The 16,325-nt window shown below is 40.1% G+C and overlaps 1 protein-coding gene across 6 annotated transcripts in view; it reads right to left on the bottom strand.

Moving 5' to 3' along the window:
* The window catches only part of thrab (thyroid hormone receptor alpha b), a 162,942-nt gene that overhangs the window by 127,987 nt on the left and 18,630 nt on the right, over window positions 1–16,325 (bottom strand). For 4 of the 6 annotated variants that reach the window (XM_067576047.1, XM_067576044.1, XM_067576043.1 and 1 more), the window contains exon 2: window positions 9,653–9,728. The gene's annotated coding sequence lies outside the window, so the exon portion shown is untranslated. Of the gene's footprint in view, window positions 1–196; window positions 350–9,652; window positions 9,729–16,325 lie in introns of all 6 variants that reach the window. The other 2 variants (XM_067576046.1, XM_067576045.1) reach the window with 1 other exon arrangement.

Genomic DNA, 16,325 nt, shown 5'->3' with positions numbered 1-16,325 from the left:
TTAACACCCCGCACCTCTCGGGGTTGAGATTATCGCTTGCCAGAGCAGTCACCACCCTGCTCACCACAGATACACGCTAGTCATAAACACCCAGTATAGAACCAGAATGAGCCAGCGTGTTTCTTCTTCCCACTTCAGAGCGTGCGCAACAGAAAAAATGACCCACTTTCTCTCTCCAAACCAAAGATATACAGACCTGATTATCCACACCGATGTGTGTTACTCCGCGTGTTAGGCTTGGACTGTATATTACATGTACATATAATGTGACGGAGGCCAACTGTTTGAGCAGGAGCTTGTGTTCATATCACTCCCTGCTGCACCTGCTCTGCGCCTCAACTGACACCGCCTTGGGGAAAGATTAAGCAAAGGGGGGGGGTGGGGAGGAGACACACGGGGAGAGAGAGAGAGAGAGAGAGAGAGGGACAAAATATTACGCAAGAACTTGGCCCTTATACCTTATTAGATCTTGTACATGTTGAACATAAAGGCAGCTGTGACAAACATGCACAGAACTGCTTTAGATCCCGACATGGGCGTGACTAAGTGAAGTATGACCGGATTTAAGCATTTAGCATTAAATCTTGCAAAGAGAAAAGAGGGATTCATCAGATGCCTTCACATGACCGGCCAAAGAAAGATATCTAAAGCTTGTTCGAATTATCCAGAAACTATACGGTTCAATGGCTTCTTTGTTTTGCAGTCGTGTGTTTATTGATTATTTACATCTGTACATTAACGTTTTATAGTCTAGAAAGTGAGGACGAGCCGGCAGCGATGTTTCAGAATCATTTGGAAGCTGTTGGATGAGAGCGCGTCTCTGTAGATGTATGGTAATTATAATCACAACAAAGGGAAGCCGCCCTCACCAGCAAAAGTTTGTTCAAACACTTCAAACAACAAAGCATCCAGCGAGAGCACACCGGAGACCGCTTCTTCACATCCTCGTCTATTAAAGACAGTCAACACTGGTTTCTTTCAAGCAAAGCTGTTTTTTTTTTTTTAGAGAGAGAGAAATTTAAAGACATCTATTCACTTCCAATGATCGTTGCTGATGTCAGAATGTGTGTGTACGTTTTTGCACTTGTCGCCTCACATATTTATATTTGTATTTCTCGTGTTGCCATGGAGATCAGAAAAAGCTCATATGATTCTTTTTTGTAACGGCCATTTGTAGCGGTTTTGGAAAGCAGTGACAAACCGTCCTGCTGATCATAACACCTTCATATGGTTTGATTTGGAAGTAAATGACAAAGGACCTACTTTGATCTAAGACCCTGCTGGCTGATGCACACTGACTGATTATCCTGCTGTACTAAATTACATAGATGGACACAGAACAATCAGATTATGACTGCAATTAACAATCATCTCCTTCACTTCCTGTCGTTGATTGAGCCATCAACTAATTACAGCCTTTATATCAGCTGACAGAGTGCAACAGACATGAGAGAGAAGTAACAACAGCTATAAATAAGAACTGCAACAATCCAAATTCTCTGATTCCAGCTTCTCAGATGTGGATATTTTCTGGTTCATTTAGTCTTCTATGATAGTAAACAAAATATCTTTGAGTTATGGACGTTTGGTCGACACAAAAGAAGACGTTTGAGGACGTTACCTTGGAGTTTGGGAAACAGTGATTGTCATTTTTCACCATTTTAGGACATTTTTTAGACCTAAAGACTAATCGAATAACAATTGATGAAAGTAATCTTTAGTTGCAGCTGTACTATGAATATATTGTGATGCAAGTAGTCAAGCTTAAATACTTTGTCAAAGACAGTCATATATATGAGTCATATATGGGAAAAAGGTCAATGGTCTTCCTTGACGGCCACACCAGAAACGTTCACCGCAGCCACCGCCCATAACAGTAGCCATGATGTCATTACATCCCTGCACACAGACGCTCCTCAACCATGTTTCATCACCATCTTTATCAGATGTCCTATCATAATTACAAATTAGCACATTACACAATCCCCGTCAGACCCTACAGACATGTAACCGCCACTCAGGGTTCAAAGTGCCGCTTCAGATGGACGCGCTCGTTCCAGGAACAGGTAAACGGTTCAACATGTCTGTGGCTTCAACTCACAGTGAGAATATGTGTACATCACGTATTTTCCAGCAGAGCAAGAAAAACAGAGTGTAACGAACATTTGGTCGACATAAAACAGAGCTAAAGAGCAGCGTAAGACGTTCATACTTTTCCATTATGTAAACGTATTAAAACGTCAACACTTTGAACGTTCGTATTCCCGTCAGACTAGCTGTCACTGGAGTGTCAGGAAACAGGAGCTCCCAGTGAAACTTGTGAACTTAGAACAATGTGTCCAGTCTGGTTTGCTAAAAGAACTCATTCATTGTTAGTTTGAAACCAGAGAGCACTTGATACAATCATATCTGTTTCACACCATGAAATCCAGTTGGCTGCCTGACAGGAGCTGCTGCTGCTGCTGCTGCTGCTGCTGCTGCTGCTGCTGCTGCTGCGGCCAGCGATTCAGAGAGCTCGGTGAGGAACTTAAGCGACGCAAGACATGAATGTAACTCTCAGTCTAAGCTGTGATCACCGGTAATCAAGCGAGGGTTGAAGGGTAGAGCCGCTCAGACAGAAAATTTGCCTTTACTTTTTTTTTTTTTTTTTTTTTTGGCAAACATTACAGCTGTCATCACAACACACGCTATAATCAACATGTCATTCTTGCCTCTGACGCCGCCTTCCCCTCCTGAAATCCACAGTTTTATTTGTGTGATCAAACAAAGTGCACTCACAGGATAAGAAATATACTTTAGTACAGTCAGTCGGTTCTGTGGCGATAAAGCTGCGCAGCCCGTCCTTGAGCTTTTGAAGATGTGAAATGAATGTCGGTGTTAAAAGGGAGCACGACTTATTTTACACATCCTATTAGATGCGGACGTCTTAAAAGGTTCAAGTTAAAAGGTACCGTGTGGAATTTTAAAGTGGCTCGATATTTTGGTCAATAGTAGTCAATTACATAAATATAACATCAATATCAGTGCATCACATTGGCTGATAAGTAACAAGTAATGATATGGAGAAGGTTATATGTATGAGGTCATTGTGAAATAGTGTCACCGTTATATAGTTTATCTACTAGAGAGCACTGAAAAGTTTCCAACTATAAATTGCCCTGCTTCGCCAGCAACAGCAAAATATATCCAAACTAATTGATCGCTGTACTTATGTTATGTGTTTATGTTAAAAAAATAACTATCATCAGTAAGTTTATTGGATTTTTTTAACTCAAATATTGACATTAGCCTAAAAAGTCCAGTATTAATCTGTTTTTGATCACAGCTGGCAGTATGGAGTAGTGTTTAAATGAGCAGATTTGTGGTTTTGGGAGGATCTTTTCGTATCTTGTGCTTACTAGCAAAAATGTACTCACATGTGGGTGACGCCATAAATGTCCCTCATAATGTTTTCACACTATTCCACTGAGCATCAGTGTTAAAGGTTCAATGTGTAAGAACTGGCCAGAATTTTAGTTTAAAACTTTCCAAAATTAACTAAAATCATCAACAGAATGTGAAGAAATAACAGTTTTGATGTCAAAGACCTATATGCATCGTGTTGCAGAGATATCTACTGAGGTTAGCATGCGTACTGTCTCGTAGTACCACTTTTTTACCTGAGTGGCGATAGTGAGTCACTGCAGCGTCCAGTCTGCCTTCAGTCCGACATGAGAGGAAGTAGAAGTGGCGCTGCAGTAATGGCAGAGCCAGGCTGAATGCTGTTGAAATATCTGCTGTAGGACTTTTAATATGTCACTTTATTAAGTTTTTATGTTTAGTAACTTTATAGATTCCCAATATATATGTAATCAGTTTATCCAAATAACGCCTGACATCGTCAGAGCAGCCGGCTGCTGCTGCAGACGAGGAAACGCCAGCTGTTCATCTCAACTGATCCAACAAACTGCACTGAGTTGCACCAGCTATGTGTAAGTTTGGCCATTCGGCATCATAGCACATGGTTACTGGATCGATACTGAAATACGGTATCAATAAATTAGGTCTGTACTTGATTACTGTGTTGCAAAATGTCAGCAATTAATAAAAAACAATGATTCTGTGCGGCAGAAAAAGTGCTGTTTTATCATTAGTGAGTTCTGTGACATTTTATGATTTACACCTACACTTGAGGCGTGTGTGTAAATATTTAGTTGTTACTTGGAATCATGTTGTAACTTTTCTAAGTGGTGCAACTGCTCTCTGATCTGTGCAGCTCTTTTGTAATTTTCCACTGTCTCTGATGTTTCCGTAGCGTGTGTTGCATATGTTGAAACCGCTGTAATGGAGGTGGGATGATGAGTTTTGGGGGGGGGGTGAGGATGGATGGATGGATGGATGGATGGATGGATGGGTGGGTGGGTCGGGGGTGAGGGTTTTCGTTTGTATCAGGTGGCCATTTCTTTCACATTGAACCTTTGAGGAGCCAAGAAACATAACAATGCACCAGCATATGGCAGAGAAGAAGAAGAAGAAGAAGAAGACTGCTTTCAATCTTTCAATATAATTGTAAATCAGCTTGTAATGTATTCAATACTCTTATAAAGCCTCAAGGATACACAAAATGTGTTTTGGTGAAAAAAAAAAAACTGAATGTAAACACAGCAATGCTTGTTTATAAGAAGATTCCACAAGGTACTGTACCTTTAAATATTATGAAACTGGCCCCAACTGGACTCAATCACAAATACCCCTAAACCCTAAACAGTGAAAAATGACTCTTGAATAGACTTTGTAATTACAGCAGTGTTACGTGGCGTTGAGAAGTCTTGTCTTGTATCACTCCTACACTTTGTCAGTGAGGTCTGTGCCATGTCTCCAATATAGCAGAGCCCTTATTTTACTTGGCAACAACCGCTGTTTGTCCTTTATCTAGACTACTGTGGAAGTAGACCGAAATTCCTTTTGGATTTGGATCATTCACAGCACAAACAAGGTATCGAGGCATAAAAATGTGATTCAAAAAAAATATATATAATAAAAAAAAAGAACAATTTACAAAAGGTTCTGGAGGTAAAACATATCTAGCCTTTGGAAATCTCATAATGACCTTTGATTGACCTTTGCACTCCGGAGAGCACAAATCTACTCCAGTCAAAATACGAACACCACAACGTCACACCACAAACACTTTCTAATCTCTGTCAACTGTGGTTTGCACTTTTCCGCTTGAGCCCTCCCGTTGACCCCAAACTGAGCCCGTCTTTAAAACAGATGTCGACGCGATCACATAATAATGAATGAAATAACAGAGTATCGACGGAGAGCTACAAAAGAGGAACATTTTGTGCTTTGCTGAGGAGGCAAAAACCACTTCCTCTCCGTGAATGAGAGAGCTGTCCAAGAAACCGCACAGTTTCACAAAGTACCACCCACTCTCTCTCTCTGTCTCTCTCTCTCTCTCTCTCTCTCTCTGCAATGCTGCAACCTAACATTACAGCTGTACCTTGTTTATCCTGCACTACAATAAAACCATATGGTGTAAAGCAGACGCACAATCGAAAGCTTTAAGTTATAGCGAACGGCATTAAGACGACCACGCTAAGACAAGACTAATTCAGACCGGTATTATCCAGCGTCATTGTTCCGTTATTGTTTCTTCAGTTCCTGGAAATGTCATTCAGCAGCATGCTCGGTAATTGTCTTTCTAAATTAATCCCTGACTTCTTTGCAGAGTTAAAACTAAATTGCAGCTACTCTATTCTGTCTAGACATCCAAGAGCCTAAAGGCAGGTTATTAAGTTAGTTTATTGATAATCAAGAAAAAAAAAAAAAAAACGCTTATTCAAATGTCACAAACAGAAAAAAAGGAGACAGAATTAATATAGCGACAGCCTGCGTGCACAGCAGTCTGACTGCAATGGTTTCAGTTTAAATGTCACCGTGTCTCTCTTCTGCATAGCATTAACAGTCGTAAAGCTTACGTCTTCCGGTTAGTGCCTGGCAGGGCTTGAATGGCCGTCTGAGAAATTCAATTCACTCAAATTGAATTTTGTGGTTTTAGTACGGGAGCCGTACTGTAAAGTAAAGCGTGTGCTGGGATTACAACCAGCCAGGTGGTGAGTCAAACTATCAGAGAATAATAGTAATTCAACCGCAGGCTCCCTTTACAGTTTGCCTATCCTGCTTTACAGATCCCAGCTCCTCCCCAGTTGAAGATAAATGTCGGCGCAGCTCTCAGATTATCTCTGTGTGAATTTGAATATGTGAGACTGTGTGTGTGTGTTTGTGTTTGTCTGTGTGTCCATGTGGGTGTTTGCACATATTTGTCCATTCGATTATGTGTGTGTGCATGTTTGTATTTGCGTCCATGCCCAGGTGGGTGTGTGTTTGTGTGTGTACTTGTCTGTGTTTGCGATTGTGTATGCCAGAGCGGGAAAGTGATCCCCCCCCCCCCCCCCCCCCCGATAGGCATGACAGATGGGCAGGGAGTGGCTCAGCTCTTTCTCTGTGCCACCTCAGCAGCACCGAGGGCGGCATGTGTGTCTGTGCAGCGTCCGTGTTCACCTCTCGTCCCTCTGACGGCAGCTGCTTTGTTTTGATTCATGCTCTAGCCTCTTACAATGCAAGACTGATTGCTAATGATACGTTGTTCAGCACATTATAACAGAAAAGTCAGTCTGCTAATATTAGAGTAGGGCTCCTGTTCCAGGTTGCTTTATTAGCAAAGACCAATGTACAAAACTTATTTATACAGCAACAGGTTTTTAGCAGAAATACACGCAACAACAGTAAGTCTGCAGTTTTTCGCTTGCATGTCAAAGTGCACACCCATTTCCTACCGTAAAATATTGTTTGAGCTACCGGTGAAGAAAGTGGATATCTTCTGGACAAGAGGGGCATGAAAGCGATATGATGATGTCAGCACCCTCAGATTAGCCTCTATATCAGAGTCTGCCGCTGGGTAAACAGTGAATAAACTCTGCCACAGTGCCCGTCACGTCTAAAGTAACCATAGCCGAAAAAAGCTGCTCTAATTCGCTTTCTATCTGCAACTGCCAAACAGTCATTACACACCGTTGTTTTAACGAGGCTGCTTTGACTGTTGATTCACAAAGCTAACTGCTAAGCTAGGCTAAGCACAAAGCTAACTAAACAGAGTAGCAACAAAAGGCTTCCCACTAACGCTAGCGTCTGTGTCATAAAGAAAACTAGCATGTTATGTGAACTAAGCACAGATATATATATATATATAAAGATGTAGCATAATGGCTGGTTTATAATTTTGCACTTCAGATTTCTACTTCTAAAACAGAGATGGCTAAAGGCATTAGACGTGATAGTAGTCACAGCTTTTAGTTTTTACATCATTTTAATAAGTTACAAGACAAACTAACTTGTATAGTTTTGTTAGGCAGATAAAGTATGTTTACATTATGTGATTCTATTTTTTTATGTTAATAGACTGTTCTAAAGTTTAACTTATGAACCCTCTGGTTTCTTCAGGCTTCAGTCATTATCAGGAGCATTATCAAATTATGTACTGTGATAAATATCGATATTGATCAATATGGAAAAAATGATCATGATCATACAGTACTTTTTGCCATTTTGGCCTGCCCTGGATGGAAGATTATATCAGCTGCAGCCAATAAAGCTTCATGCTGCAAGGCTGCAAATCCTTTATCTGACTGCGACATAGAAAAAGACAACTTGCATTCACGTTCTGGACAAGTATTAAAGAAAAAGTCACATGAACGTCTTCCAACAAGCACATTCACTTACATACGTGCAGCCTGGAGAAACTTATAGCTTGTCTTAAGTAACCTGCCACAAGGCCAAAATGAAACCTGGCTCTCTGCAAGCTGCTGTCTACACTCAGCAAAGGACAGTAGGTTAGAGAACGACACACTGTAACGTCACGCTATAATCTGGAGAGGAATGTGTGTGTTTTTGCATTTTAAGACCAACAGAGCGGTGAATCTTCTTCTCTGGTTAAAAAAAAAAAATCTTTCTAATCAACTTCAGCTGTTAGAATCTCCCAGTTAATCACTGATTCATATCATATCAGTAATTTAAGTTTATCAACTCAAGGTCCTGAATATGGATCTCCAGTATCTGGAGCTACACCTACAGGCTACACCTGTTATTTTAATGTGTCACATACATATTTAATCAACATTGCCCAACTTGCGCGGCTCATCTCTCTCTTTCAGCTACAGTGAACATTAATTAGGTTGCCACTCAAAAAGCTGTTTCTGCATCCTCAGGCAACAAAACCTGATTACAGATCTCAAATGAATGTTTGAGTCAGTTTTATTTAACTAATTCTTTAATGGATTCAATACCGGATTCTGATTTGATACAACTCTATCTAACAATGGCTGCTCTGTCTTGCTGCACATCTGTTGATGCACAGTGCAGTTCTAGGCACTAGAGTACACACACACACACACACACACAAAACATGAAAAACGCAACATGAAAAGGATCATCAGTCGACATGAACTCCGCAGAGAAGCAAAAGGTGTGACCTGTCAGCGAAGCCCAACATGTTAGCCTGCGGACAGCATCGATGATGATGAAGTGCAAGTAGTTCGACGTGGCGCGAGATAACGCTTTTCTGGAGGAATGCTGACTGTTGCAACTCGGGGGTCTGTGAACTATAACTTTACAGTGTGCTTCACTGAGCTTTTACCAACAGACGTTAAAAAAGAAAAACTGGCCCAGAGAAAACTGTTGCAGCACCGGGCTAACACCACGATGTCCGTTTACTGTCCTGTCAGCGCTGACTGATTTCTCAGTCCTCTGCATGATGCGCGCTGATGTGGAAATGTTAATCCCTGCTGCACAAGGGTGAGGAAAGGTTCAGAGAATATGCAATACGTAACGCGCTGCCAACACACATTGTTCTTATTTCACATAATATTCTAAGTGTGGTTTGTTTGCTTGTTCATATTCAAAGACATGTGTGGGAGGAGTGTGTGATTACACCTAAGGAGCGTCGGGCACGAGCAAAAAAAAAAGTTTTTTTGACATGCAATTTGAATTGTAAATGAAGGCAACACATGAACCTGTCATCTTTATACGCCTCCCTCGTGCCGCTCAGGTGGGAGAAGAGAGAGAGAGTGTGTTGTGCTCATATATCTTGTCAGGAAAAGCTTTCTGAACAAAAGACAAAGAAATTCCCTCAAAAGAGCTGCAGCCTCCTGGTATTCAACATGGATACTGCGTTATTCCATACTGCATTTTTGATCATTTTCTAATTCACTAGGCTGTCTTGACAAGCGAAAGAAAAGCATAAAGCTGGAAAACATGTCAGTGAGCTGTACATGTGTGGCTGTACATCTCAGACGTACTGTACATACAGGCTCCAAAGCAAAGCAACCCCCCACCCATCTCCCCCTACCCCCGAAACCAAATGTGATATCTGCACCTGTGGAAATGAGACACTATGTTCCAGCATGGAAAAATAAAACCAAACCCCACCTCCCCACCAGTCTTTTGACTTCCTGACACTATCGAGGTATCGCTGTAACTATACACTCACATATCCCATTGATGTAGGTTCACACTTAATTAACTATGTGCGGTAAAAGGAATATTGGGTGACTTCGCAGAAAAACAAGTCAGCTTTCAGGGGTGTACACAAAGCTGTGAAAACATCTCTTACCTCGTTTGTCTTCACGTCAGTGTTGTTTCTTTACATTTGATCCAGGCTTTCATCCCAACACAGGTCTCAGTGAACTCTGTAATCAGAACAGACAATCTGTGATTCCTCCACACCTTTACCAACAAAAGAAAAACATCCAGAAGGCCAAACACTCCAGAGAGTGAAAAAGGCTTACGGATTGATCCTGGGAGACAAGAGTTAGCCAAATCCTACAGACAGCCGCAGCTCTCTGCCCAAGGAAATCCACATGGCCACTGATGCATGCATGTACTGCCAAGTCAGAGATGACATGGGAGGAGTTTCGGAGTTCAAGAGAGGAAAATCCCCGAAGTAGGTGCAAGGTTTTCTTGTCTATGCAAAACGATGTTAGATTTTCATGTGACCAGCTTAACACTAAAAGGCTTAGTAGTCTAATCCTTTAGCCAAATGAAGTGTCTAACTTAAGGCTTAGGCTGGCCCGGGGAATCAAAGGGAGTTTATAGTAGGAACCTTGCTAGACTTTCAAAAAGGGCAGGAGTATGCAGTGTCTGTTGAGGAATGCACAGCTAGAGAGAGATCTCTGCTCTACACGCTTCAGGTATTCCCCTGAACCATCTCTTTGGCTACTTTACTCTCCATACAACAAGGCCCATTATTTACACCTGTGGTGCTGTCATAAAAGAAAGCCTCCAGGAGGTATTAACCAGACAGCTTGGCTGAGTTGGATGTTATCATCACTCATCCTTAAACTAAAGGTGTCACAATCCTGGCAGCAAAAGTGAATGAACAAGCTCTCACCCCTCTACAAATATCATTAAGGCGCAGATGAGAAACGCGCTAATGAACGCGTGAATCTGCATAACTGTTGTGAATGTCAAGTGGGTCGTTGCTGAGAAAGAGCATGCACGCTTGGAATACATGCATGGAAATCTTAGCTTCAAAAAAAAATAAACATTTTTCTCTCTTCAAAGGATATAGAATGAAAAGCTTTGGCATTGATGTATGGCTATTGAAGAATATCGTATTCCACTGTACATCACATTCAATCATTTCATAATGAACAAGACCGAATCTGCCTCTCTGCATTAGATCGGAGAAACAGATCTAACACAGGCCAGTTAAACAATGCTTCACATCTGTTGTTTTACTGGACAACAACACACACACACACACACACACACACACATACACACACACACGCTGATAAAAACTCCCAATACACAGCTCCCCCCCGGGACATAGTTTAGCTGAGATTGTAAGCCATCCAGATCCTGACATGTCTTGTCTTGCGATCTATTTAGTCAGTAGATGACACGATAAACAGAAGCCACGCTCATTAAATATGTGGTATTTGCTGTGTGGAGATTCATGTTGTATTTTACAGAAGTATACACATTTTTTTATGTTAGTGGACGATGCAATATATGGACATACTTTATACGCATAATAATAATAATAATACAAAAACATTAGAGCTGCAATGATTAGTCTATTAATTGATCACCAGAAATTAATCTGCAAGTATTTTGGTAATTAATGCTTTATGTAATTCAAAGTCCAAGAAGAAAAAAAGCCAAACTTTAGATGGTTCCAACTTTAAATTATAGTAAATTGAATATTTTGGGGTTTTGTACTGTTGGCTGGACAAAACCAGACATTTGGCTGCAAGAAATTGTGCATTTTTCACATTTTTCTAATGTTTTATAGACAAAATGACTAATCAAGACAATAACTGGCAGATTAATTGATAATCAAAACATTTGTTTGTTACATATAAATACAAATAATTAATAAACAGTCAAAAAAAAACACTAAGATTTGGGCTGCGACTTAATATTAGTTTCATCATTTATCATTAGTTTGGTGTCTCTGGCAAACTTGATACACTTTTCATTATCTGCTGACATTTAGCCAAGTGGCACGATGACATTCTCACCTTTTCACCTGACTTGGCAGGCGGCACCACGTAAGGCCGCTACTATCTTACACTGGGAAGATAATCGAATAATTCTTCCTGGATGCACACAAACGTGACGGCTTTTTTTTGCAGCGTTATCAAAAGAAACAGAACAAAATCGGCGGCCTTTCAGTATCAAATTACGTCTCACAATCAACAAGTCGCAAGATAGAAGCTGTGCTGCCAAACTTGTGCATTTTAAGTATTTTACCTCTGTATTTGGCATTTAATCTGTAATCATTGCTATACCAGTAAATGTTTTTAAAGAGGTCATAAGAGGTACATTTCCACGTCTGTATTTTTATTCTGGGGCTCCATTGGAATATCTTTGTATGATTTATAGGGGAAAAACTGCCTTTTTTATCTTATACTGGCTCTTTATGCAGCCCCTCAGTTCAGCCTCTGTCTGAAACAGGCCGTTTTAGCTCCTGTCTCTTTAAGGCCCCGCCTCCTGATGAGCCCACTCTGTTCTGATTGGCCAGCTTCCAGAAGCTGCCCCTCAGCAGACTTCCAGTGGCTCAGGAGGCTACGTAAAGAAACAGCAGTAGTCGGATTTCACTTTTATTCTCATTTTTTTACCCAAAATATAAACTTCTCAAACACATCCATATGCATTCAAGCCCAAATCTGATCCGAAATATGTGAGCGGACGACAGAAACAACCCGTGAAACAACCTTAGCAACAAAGGCTACAGACCAGACGGCTGTTTGTGGTGATGTGTGAAATATCTGACGTCAGTTTGATTGCAAAGTAGAGATGACTTTGCAAATGAATGGCTCACAACAGGTTGAAGCGCTGGCTTTTCCACATGAAGTCAGCATTTTTACATACATTCACCTCAAGTTTTGTAACTTGAAACTATAAAAGCTGAAACGAGCTACTCAGCTGAGGTTAAAAAGCACATATGAGATCAGACTATATGATACAGGCCTCTGAAAAGTGATTGCAGCCATATTTACAAAAAACATGGATATTGTCAACTCATACCCTTTTCCATTTTCCTTAGGTATAGCCATCTTTAGGGTAAACAATGTAGGTAAATCTTGAAAAACCGCATATATTGCACACCTAATCTCAGCTACAGTAACCACTTAACAGTGATAATTTCCTAAGTATATGCTACCTCACATATGTGCAGGCAGTGAAGCTATTGAGGGCTTTTAATTTTTAACAGAATGCACTTGAGAGGTCAACGGGTTTCAACACTTTTTCAGAGATTTTTCATTTTTAAACCCACTCCACTGATGGGATGTGTGCTATTTGTCATTATATGGTCGTATATTTCAACATTATTACTCCACAGCTGACCCCGTGACCCATAAGTCAGGTCGCAGGTGAAGCGCTCAGGTGAATGTTTCTTTAAGCCAAACCACTCATTCGTTTCCATTACAAGGTACGGCGATTCAGTGTGGCCATGCATCTGATCCCACGGCTAATCCATATGCTAAGCCAGCTCTCAGCCACTCAGGGAGGGATACATATGCATCGGCACAGGCGGGCCAGATAAGAGGGCCAGCTGCTTGGAGCGGGGTTAAAACCGAGAGCACTCAAGGCTATCAATGCTGTATGTGCTCCGTTTTGTGTGAGCCAGACAGAAAGAGCTGCAGGTCAGTATTGTGTTTATATATCAACATTCAGTCTTGTCCAGAGGTCAGCTGTTCAGCAGCATATGAGCAGCCTCTTATTCACCACTCAGGCTGGGAATCTGACCCTTAATACTTTCATGGTTCAGACCGAAATGTGTCTGTAGCTGCCATCGAATGTCAGGCAAGATTTGTGACGTTCTTAAATTATTCTTCGATTCAAACTGATCCAGATTTGGATTAAAGTTTTGCCAGTTTTTAGATTATTTTATTTAGACAAAGTTTAATAAACATTCACGATTAGGTCACTCGGAGAAAACCTGTTTTTCATTAACAAATCAAAAGTATTGTTTTGATAAAGGTACCATAACTCACTTTAATAGATGCATTGTACATATATTGCACCTCATTTATCATGGTGACAGTGATAGTGATAGGGCAGTGTGTGTGTGTGTGTGTGTGTGTGTGTGTGTTTTAAAGTTCTACAATAAAACCATAAGTAAACATTATTATTTCAGTCATTTGTTTGAGCACATAAAAGATAAGCAGGGAACATAGATCACATGTGACAGAATACATAATCCTTTCATTAATAACCCCACCTGAACAATGATGATAATGTGTGAATACCGACGGCCGCTGACCCGAATGAGCACTGAAGAAAAAAACTCAAACGAGGAGCAGATAATCATAAAAAATATTGCTCCTTCGCTCCAATGGCCAGGAAGAGGAAGACTATTTAAGGTTATTATTATAAGATTGTTTTGTCTACAACTTAACATGCCAACACATGAGCTGCAGTCTTTTGACATGCTCTAATGCACAACAACACACAGCCACACCAATAGGTCGACGCATGATTTCGAGGTTCAACAGATGGACACAAGAGATTACAGTATGGGCCTAACAGCCATGTTTTAGACACATTATAAGAATATAAGTTGTTCATTGACCTCTTGACCACAAACTGAATACTGGAAGGGAAAAACATGTCCCCATTTCATCCCAGGCATGTAATGGATTATTGTATCAATATACTGTAAATACAATGGTTTTTTTACGCTAATTATGTTTGAAAAAGTTATGGTTGTGTTGAAGAGCTCTTGTACATCCTGAGGAATAAAAGGAATAGTTTAATACTTTGGGAAATATGTCTTTAATCTCATGTCTGTACGGAGATGGAGTGAGGAGTTAGCCTCAGTTAGCCTAGCTTAGCATAGCGACTGGAAGCAGATGGACACAGTTAGCTTGGTTCTGTCCAAAGTTAAGAAAGAAGCTAGCTAACTAAAATATGATATTATGTCTGTTTAATAAGTACACTTTTTTTTTAATTGTATTAAATCTATCTGTCAAGGACCATGAAGAAAAACAAGCTCAAACAAAAGAGAAAAGAGAAATCCTTTGTGCCAGCTATAGCTACTAGCTAGTTTCCATCTGCAGTCCCTGGACAGACACAAACATTAAAAAATACAAAACAGAGAAGCAAAAACAACAATATTTCTACAACATGTCTGCAAGATAGCCAGCTGAAAGCTATCCAACAAGCCCAGGGGTTATCTGTTGGCTTGTGTGTTGTTTTTTTTCTGTCATGAAGGAAATAAATTCCAAATGCATGGAAGCATCTCCCAACTGCAAAAAATCGTCAGGGGACAAAATCGAGCCGCCAAAAATTAACAGTGTCACCGAATGTCATGTTACAAAGATAGCGAGTCCAAAGGGACGGTTTTAAAAATCCAACAGTCAGAGGAAATCTTTCTAAAACAGTTAAGTATGTGGGTACATGCCAGATTTAGGCGATGACTATTGCTAAGTGCACTCAAAACATTCTTGGACACGCTCACACAAAAATTGAGATTTATGCTTTGTTGGAAGAGTGTTCAAATCGAATGTTTCATTTTTACAAGAAAAACAGACCTCAAGGATAAAGTGAATCCACGGTCGATGCTGATTCTCTTTGAAATACTCACATTGAGTTAGAAAGAAGGACACTAAACCACAAATGTTAGATTGTTCACCTTGTTCAATACATTTCTTATTTTCAGTAAGTCTATTGAAAAACTGTAACAAAAGGGAGGTTTATATTACTGTACTTTCAAGCCAATACAGTATAAAGACTGCTTGTCTGCTCTGCAATCATCCTTTTCAAAGTATATATTCTGTTGGATTGTTGGAGGAAAAAAGTCTATTTAGGAACAACTTCATCTTCTACGTCTTCAAGGCAACACTGTTTCATACTTCATGTAGTATTGTCCCATTCGCTCCCTGTGAGTTTGACAGAGTATGTCTAACAGATAGGTATGCTCATGCCGCAGACGGATATTTTGTAGATAGACTGAGATGCTTAATCTTCACAATGAAAAAAAAAAAAAAGAAATCCCTCTTGTAAGATAACAGCATCACAAAAACTAGACCGCAGTCACTGTTAATCTTTTCAGACATATCTGATGTCAGGGCTGTTTTTCAGAAGCTTCATATTATAAACAATATCAAGTTTTTTTTCTACTTTAAAAAGAAACTGGACCATATATTGAGGAAAAAAGTTTGACTTTGTGTTGTGGTGGTTTGTTCTGATGATACCTTTAACATGTTTTCACTGTGTTTGAATCAGCATCAGCGTAAAGCTTCAAGCTCTGGTCGGAGTATTTTCAAATGTTATTTAATAATCTCTCTCTCTCAAAACGTGTGAAAGTGGAGCTTCTTAAAATCCCAGATGATTCGTGGAAATGCCGTTGCATGATGGGGACGTTATGATCTCGTTGTGACAAGATAAATACAGATAAAAAAAACCTCCAATGATCCTCCACAGCTCTGAACCCTCTGAGGTATAAGCCGTTTTTTCCTATATTTGATTCGCTTGTGTGTATATATGCTACCTCAACCCTGTAATGCACAATCAATATTTACCTGGGATATCAGAATATGTATGTCACATGAATGTATAAATAGTTACGTCAGCATAAAGATAAAAGAACAAAATGGAAACTTAATCTCACAGAACTTTATTCAATTCACAAAGAGAACAATAGTGAACACAATTATCACCTTTTAAATTGTTCTCCCAAGTCCTGGCAATCCAGGAAATAAACAACACATCAAAAATATTTACATGTTTTCCAAAGAAGTCCTTCTATTTTTATCCAAAAAGTTAGTTGT

Source organism: Thunnus thynnus, chromosome 20 (assembly GCF_963924715.1).
Source record: "Thunnus thynnus chromosome 20, fThuThy2.1, whole genome shotgun sequence".
In the NCBI taxonomy this organism is placed as follows: domain Eukaryota; kingdom Metazoa; phylum Chordata; class Actinopteri; order Scombriformes; family Scombridae; genus Thunnus; species Thunnus thynnus.
Note: the sequence above shows the minus strand (reverse complement) of the source record. Positions and strands in the feature narration are given on the sequence as shown.